Here is a 6,667-nt window from a genome sequence, read left to right on the forward strand (position 1 = left end):
ATCTATATCTATCTATCTATCTATATATATATATATATATATATATCAGTGAAATAGAATTGGTCCAGATTCAACTCATAAATCTATGCTCAGTTGAATGGTGCCAAAACCATTTGAGGAGGAAATAATAATCTTTTCAACAAATGGTGCCGAGACAACAGCATAGCCACATGCAAAAAGTAAGGTTGGACCCTTATTCACACCATATACAAATATTAACTCAAAATAGATCAAAGACCTAAATGTAAGAGTTAAAATTATAAAACTCTTGGAAGAAAACAGGGGTAAATATTTATGACCTTGGATTTGGCAATGAAGTTTTATATATGACACTGAAAGTACAAATTCAAAAGAGAAAACAGATAAACTGGGCATCATGCAAATTAAAAACTTTTGTGCATCAAAGGACACCATTAAGACAGTGGAAAGGCAATCAACAGAATGGAAGAACATATTTGAAAATCATATATCTTATAATGGTCTAGTATCCAGAATAGATTAAGAACACTTGCAACCCAATTCCAAAATGGGAAAAGGGCCAAATAGACATTTCTCCAAAGAAGATACACAAGTGATCAATAAGCGCACATGAAATGCACTTAATATTATTAGTCATAAGAGAAATGCAAATCAGAACCACAATGAGATACTACTTGACATACACCGGGATGGCTAAAAAAAAGTAAAAGAAAATAACAAGTGTTGGCAAGGATGTTGATCAATTGGAACCCTTGTACACTGTTCAGGGGAAAGTAAACTGGTACAGTTCTATGAAAAACAGTTTTGTATTTCAAAAGTTAAACATAAAATTACCATATGACCAAGCAATTTCACTCCTAGGTATCTACGCCCCCCAAATTAAAAACAGATATTCAAACAAAAGTTGGTATGAATGTTCATAGCAACATTATTTATAATAACCAATAGGTGGAAACACCTATATGTTCATCAGCTGATGAATGGATAAACAAAATATGATCTTATATAATAAAACCCTAATATGCAAATTGACCGAACGGCAGAACAACCGGTTGCTATGATGCACACTGACCACCAGGGGGTAGATGCTCAATGCAGGGGGAGTGCTTCTCAGCCAGAAGCCGGGCTCACGGCTGGCGAGTGCAGCGGCGGTGGCAGGAGCCTCTCCCGCCTCCACTGCAGGCGGGCGGTAAGGAGCGAGGGGTCCTGGACTGCGAGAGCCCCGGACTGCAAGAGGGATGTCTGACTGCTGGCTTAGGCCCGATCCCCCGGGCTGAGGGACCCTCCCCTCCAGTGCACGAATTTTGTGCACCGGGCCTCTAGTATATTCATAAAAAAGAATGGAGTACTGACACATGTTATAACATAGTTGAACCTTGAAAACATTATGCAAAGTGAAAGAAGTCAGATAAAAAAGCTCACATACTGCATGATTCTGTTTCTGTGAAATATCCAGAAGAGGCAAATCCAAAGAGACAGAAAGCTGATTAGAGGTTGCCAATAGCCGAGGAACAGGGAGAATGAGGGTTACTGCTTGATGGGTTGGAGTTTCCTTTGGGGTCATGAAAATATTTTGGAACTATATAGAGATGGCTATATAATATTGTGAATGTAATAAAGGCCAGTGAATTGCATACTTAAAAATGGTTAAATTAGTAAGTTTTGCATTATATGAATTTTACCTCAATTAAAAATAGTATATAAAATAAAAAATATACTTCCTAGGTTTCACTAGCCACATTTTGGGTGCTCAACAGCCACATGTGGCTAGTGCTGCTGATTGGAATTAGCATATTATAGAATATTGCCACCATGCACAAAATTCTATTGGACAGTGCTGATATAACTGTACACTTACAATGGGTAAGTTTGTGGTATGTAAATTATCCTTTGGTAAAAAGACAGGGCAATTTAAAAAGAATTATTCCAAAGGCAAATATAGATCTTTTCAAAGAACCAGCTTTTGGTTTCACTGATTTTTTTCTACTATTTTCCTGTCTTCAATCTCATTGATTTCTGCTCTAATTTATATATTTTTTAACTGCTTGCTTTAGGTTTATATTGCTTTTCTTTCTCAAGTGTCTTAAGGTAGAGGATCAACTTTGGTAGATCTCTTTCCTTTTCTAACATTTGAATACAATGCTGTGAAATTTCTTCTTAGCATTGCTTTCACTGCATCCCACAAATTTTGATAAGTTGTATTTTCACTTAGTTCAAAATATTTAACACATTTTGAGACATTCTTTGGGCAATGTGTTATTTAGAAATGTACTGTTTAATCTCTAAATATTTTGAGATTTCCATTTATCTTTTGGTTACTGGTTTCTAGTTTAATTTCATCGTGATTTGAGGGCATACGTGTTATGATTTCTGTCCTTTTAGATTTGTTAACGTGTTTTATAGCCCAGAGTGTGGTCTATCTTGGTCAATGTCCCATGTAAGCTTGGAAAGAATGTTTACTTGGCTGTTATTAGGTGAAGTATTACATAAATTTCAATGACATCCCATTGATTGTTGGTGCTGTTCAGTTAAACTATATCCTTACTGATTTTCTGCCTATTACATCTGCAATTACTAATAGAGGGGTTTAAAATTTCCAACTATAATAGTGGATACATTTATTTCTCCTTGCAATTCTATCAGTTTTTGCCTCACCTATTTTGGCACTCTGTTGTTCAATACATACACATTGAAAATTGTTATGTTTTCTTGGAGAATTGGCTTATCATTAATAATTTTCCTTGATATTATTGATATTAATATTATTAATACTAATATTATTTATTTTGCCATGATAATTTTCCTCGTTCTGAAGTTGGCTTTGTCTGAAATTAACAGTTTTTTCAGCTTTCTTTTGATTAGTGTTACCATGGTATATCTTTCTCTATATCTTTACTTTTCATCTATATATATATCTTTATATTTAAAGTGGGTTTCTTATAGACCATATATAATTTTTATCCACTCTCCATCTCTCTTTTAATTGGTGTGTTTAGACCATTCACATTTAAAATGACTATTGATATAATTGAATTAATATGTACCATATTTGCAACTGTTTTCTAATCATTGTACTTGATCTTTGTTTCTTGTTTTCCCTTCCTTTTCTGACTTCTCTGTTTTGATTTGCAATTTTATACAAATATGATTCTGTTTTCTCTAAGCACATTAATTATACCTCTTTAAAAAATTTTAAATATTTTCTCTAGAGTTTGCAATATGTATTTACAACTAAGTCTATGTTAAAATAACCTTGTTACTGCTTCATAGGTAGGAGATGACTTATAACAAAGTATTCCCAATTCTGCCCTCTTGTAGCTTGTAATATTACTGTTATTCAATAGATTATTGCTGTTATTTTTAGCAAGCTATCTATTAGATCAATTAAAAATAACAAAAATATAAGATTTTATTTTACCTACATTTGTTTCTTCTCTAACATTCTTCTTCTTTTTTAAATGTAGATCCAAGTTTCTGACCTATATGATTTTCCTTTTCTCTGAAAAACTTCTTTTAATATTTCTTACAAGGGCTTACTGTGACAAATTCCCTTGCTTTTGTTTGTCTGAAAAAGTCTTTATTTCTTCTTCAGCTTTGTAGGATAATTTCACTGTATAACAAATTCTAGTTTGGTATTTTCTTTCAATACTTTAAATCTCCTCTTGCTTGCATGATTTCTAAGGAGAAGTCTGATGTAATTCTTATCTTTGGTGCTCTATAATTAAGGTAGTTTCTCCCCCTCCGGTTTCTGTGAGAATTTTTCTCTTCTAAAAGCAAGTATCAGATAGATTTGTCTAAACAACAACAAAATAATATTTTATATGATTAAGAAAGACAAAGCAAAATGAATGCCACTAACAATGATAAAGACAAAGGACAAAATGGAAAAATACTTGCAATAGTAGACAAAGTGTTAATAGTCTTAATAGGTAAGGAGCTCTTAATAAATAAGCTAAGCTAAATGTTGTAAAAGAAAAGTGGGCAAAAAACATGAAAAGGAAACTCACAAAAGAAATTAAGATGGTCAATAAACATACATAATAAAAAATCTTCGGTAATTCAAAATGAAATTAATTCAAGAAGGAGATAAAATTTTTAACATTTCAGATCAATAAAGATTAAAAAAATGGTTTGTTGCATATGAGGAAAGGGTCAGAACCAGCTGATGGTATGAATAATGTTACATTTCTGGAGGGTAGTTTAGCAAATTTTGTTAAATTTCTTCAAAACATCAATTTCTTTTGATTCAGCAACTTTACTTCTAGAAATTTATCCCTAGAAAATAATTGGACAAATATACAAAGATGTGTGTATAAAGATTATTAATATGGTAGTATTTTTGTAATAGTGAAAAACTGACTTAAATGTCCACATTTATTTTTAAGTTGATTTATGAGAGATGAGAAATGAGAGAGAAAAAACTAGCTTGAAATAGGCAAACAAGTTTTTATAATAAATAATTGTCTCCTTAAGTGCCTGTGTCTTTCACAAATAAAGAATGGGAGGAGCAGAATGTAATGTGACATCCTGTACATATGATACCCTTACCTCTCTGAAGACCCAGAAGTTTGCAGTCCTGACAAGATGGGGCTTAGTTCCTTGGTTCCACAAACACCCATCACCCTTTCTCCTTCTTTAAATTACCCATCATTTCCTTTGATGACTGGAAATATAGCTCCTTCGTTAGAAAACATCCAGTTGGACAATGGGAGAGGGTCTCCATCTTCATCAGTCTGACCTTGAGAAAATTGATTACAGCAGAATTTACTTCTCTGGGCATGGGAGTTGGGTAAGGGAAATCAGATACTCGATAATAATAATAGATACTCGATAAATCCTTGGAGGCAGCCAAGAAATCCAGGATATGACCTCAGCATTCGCAGTTCCATCCTGGCCCCCTTAAATGAAACTGACTACCTACAAAAGCAGGGCCTAGGAACTCAGGGCAAAGCCTATATACCTGTAAATCTCCCATTATAACTTCCAATTTTGTTTTGCCTCTATTATTTATTTACTTATTTATTTTAGGTAAGTCTGTGCTTTTTCTTAACTACTAGAGGAGGGATGAAGCGGGAGGAGTGGGTGGCTCCGATGCCAGGCCTGCGGCGCTTCACTGGCTTGTACATGATGGAGAACTCACCCAGGTAGTGGCCAATCATCTCAAACTTGATTTCCACCTGATTGAAGGTCATGCCATTGTATACGCCAACCATGTTGCCCACCATCTCCAGCAGGATGAGCAAGTCCAGGCGTGTCTTCACCACTTCCGGCTTCTCCGTGGGCGGGGCCTCCTTTTTGGCCTTGCGCAGGCGCTTCAGAAGCGAGTGCTTCTTCCTTCAAAGGCCCGGGTTTAGCTGCCGCTGCCGGGCACTGTACAGCTGCACCAGCTGCTCATAAGACGTCAAGCAATTGATCGAGATGCACGCCGCGGTAGGTGAACTTGTGGAAGGTCTGCTGCTTCTTGTGCTCCACTTCCGCCGCCTTGTCGGTTCTTCGGAAAACCTGTTCTGCCTCTATTGCTCATAGGTGTCATATTCCCAACCCTAGACTTTCATTTAGCTTCAAACTCCGGCTTGTGTGTCTGACATCAGGTGGCTATGGAGACCCTTTTCAGGCAAGCCACTCCAGCCTGGCTGGACCGCCTGGCCTCCTGGCATTTCCTCCCCAGCATTAACCAGGGAAACTAGAATGTGCCATAGCCATTTTTCTCCCCAATCTCGGTAGGCCCGCATTCTTCACTCCATCTTTTCTACCCAGGATGGAGGGGTCAGAAACCAAGGGATACAATTACTAGACCAAAGAATGTTAGAGTTAGAAAGGACTATTTTCATCATTTAGCTAAAGAAACTTCATTTAAGGTGAAATGACTTGTTCCCGGTCATACAGCAAATTCTAGGGTAATATGGCACCTAGATACACAGATGAACCTTTTTATTATGGTTGTTGTTATTATTACCAATTCTTAAGGTTCCATAGGAAGATAACATTCTATTTGATCTATAAGTACAGTCAGGTGTGATTCAGCCTAAATGAAAATGGACCGCAGGTCTAGCCCATGTCTTTGTTACTACTATATGGAGGAAGGAAATGTCACATTTCTTTTTTCAAAGTTCTCTGCTACCTGCTTGTTTGGTCCTCCTTCTGGGAAGAAGAAAGCAGGCCTAGTGTTGATACCTAACCTGGAAGTTGATACCTAGGGTGACTAGGAGGGAGAGTGAAAGTAAAAACACATTTCTGAGAAAATGCTCCAGGTATAGCCAGCAGAAGCCCCATCTCTTTATGAAATGGAGGCAGAACCTAAAGTCAAAGGCCAGGTAAATATAGGAACAGACGTGGCTATTGGGGCTGTGGGTTGTGGAGAGAAGGGATTTGACAAATGGCAAAGGGGAATTGAGGTGAGAGGAGTTACTTGGTGAATGGATAAATCAGGCTGGAGTACAAACTCATTTATGGATGCTGAAAGTGTGGGATGAGTTGACCTAATTAAAAACTACAGAGGGAAAACCACATGTGGAAAACCACCTAGTTGTAACCTCCCACCTGTAGTCAGAAAATGCAGTAAGACCTGATGACCCAATGGAATGTCTCACAGAGATCAGTTTTGCAGACAGTTACATAAAGGCTTTACAGCCAGTGAAAAAGATTCTCCAGACTTCTTCCCACTTCTGCCCCAGCCACAATGCCCTAG

At 36.7% G+C, this 6,667-nt stretch overlaps 1 pseudogene; it reads right to left on the reverse strand.

The window, feature by feature from the left end:
* Positions 1 to 5,003: 5,003 nt before the first annotated feature.
* Positions 5,004 to 6,252, reverse strand: LOC102260695 (annotated as a pseudogene).
* Between the last annotated feature and the right edge of the window lie 415 nt (positions 6,253 to 6,667).

Source organism: Myotis brandtii, unplaced genomic scaffold, assembly GCF_000412655.1.
Source record: "Myotis brandtii unplaced genomic scaffold, ASM41265v1 scaffold191, whole genome shotgun sequence".
In the NCBI taxonomy this organism is placed as follows: Eukaryota; Metazoa; Chordata; class Mammalia; order Chiroptera; family Vespertilionidae; genus Myotis; species Myotis brandtii.